General features: G+C 52.4%; 1 protein-coding gene across 1 annotated transcript in view; it reads right to left on the bottom strand.

Annotated features, from left to right (window-relative positions):
* LOC104983826 (steroid 21-hydroxylase) overlaps window positions 1-1316 on the bottom strand; it is a 7170-nt gene that overhangs the window by 3037 nt on the left and 2817 nt on the right. The window lies entirely within an intron of this gene.

Raw genomic sequence — 1316 nt, 5'->3', positions numbered from 1 at the left:
ACAGGCCTGGTTGCTTCACGGCATGTGATCTTCCCAGACCAGGGATCCAACCGTTTTTTTCATTGGCAGGTGGATTCTTAACCACTGGACCACCAGGGAAGTCCCCTCCCTCCTCTCTGTCTGCAGTCAAGCTGCTTGTGCTCCCAGGTGCAGGCGGCACAGAACTGCTTTCAAGGTTAGACTCCACAGAATACGGGTCTAGCCCCAGGACAAAAAGGCTGTAATGGCGTGATCAAACATGCCCCCATCGATTCCAAAGTCCTCAGGAAGGAACTTGATAGCCACAGCTGGGATCAGGGGCCCAGCCCTCTTCAGGGAGCTGTTGCCATGAGGGGTGGGGTCCCAGTGGACTAAGTAGGGCTATCAGGGGCCACTGTTGCAGGTGAGGGGGCAGTTGAAGGACTTAAAGGAGAGGTCATGCTAAAGAGCGGAGAAGGCAATGGCACCCCACTCCAGTACTCTTGCCTGGAAAATCCCATGGACAGAGGAGCCTGGTAGGCTGCAGTCCATGGGGTCACTAAGAGTTGGACACAACTGACCGACTTCACTTTTGCTTTTCACTTTCCTGCATTGGAGAAGGAAATGGCAACCCACTCCAGTGTTCTTGCCTGGAGAATCCCAGGGATGGGGGATAGGCAGCCCACCGTCTATGGGGTCACACAGTGTCGGACCCGACTGAAGTGAGTTAGCAGCAGTAGCAGTAGCATGCTAAAGAGGGGTGGCAGGACTCGGTGGGAGGCTGGGGCACCTAGGAGGTGGGGTGAGGGCTTAGAGCTGACCTGAGCCCACACATCCCCCAATACCCCATCCTTTCTCTGCCAACTGACCTCAAAGCTTTAATCAGAGCAAGACTCTGCCACCAGAGAGCCTGGGTCAAGATCCCAGCTGTGGTGCCAACTAGCCTAAAGAGTTCACTGCTGGGTCCTGATGGGAGAGGTTCAGCTCAGCCTGGACCCAGGCCCAGGACTGGAAGGGAGAAAACATTGGATTTCTGGGATTGGGCAGCAACAGCCAGCTCCTTCTTCTTAGTTGACCTCAGGCCTTAGATCGTGTCTTGCCACAACTATAGCTGAAAATTTGACTCTCGTACGTGGCTTTATGCCACCACCATGCTGACCGGATTTCAGGAGACATCTGATGGGCAATGACCAGGCCATGTAGACAATAGCCCTAAGAAGCCTCTGAAACACTGAGGAAGGTCAGAACGCTTTTGTAAAAAAAATATTAACTTATTTGGTTACACATGATCTTAGTTGCAGCATTGGGAATCTTAGATCTGCAGGTGCAGCATGAGGGATTTTTTTTTTTTTTTTTTT

This window comes from Bison bison, unplaced genomic scaffold, assembly GCF_000754665.1.
Source record: "Bison bison bison isolate TAMUID 2011002044 unplaced genomic scaffold, Bison_UMD1.0 scf7180017863415, whole genome shotgun sequence".
NCBI classification, from domain to species: domain Eukaryota; kingdom Metazoa; phylum Chordata; class Mammalia; order Artiodactyla; family Bovidae; genus Bison; species Bison bison.
Note: the sequence above shows the minus strand (reverse complement) of the source record. Positions and strands in the feature narration are given on the sequence as shown.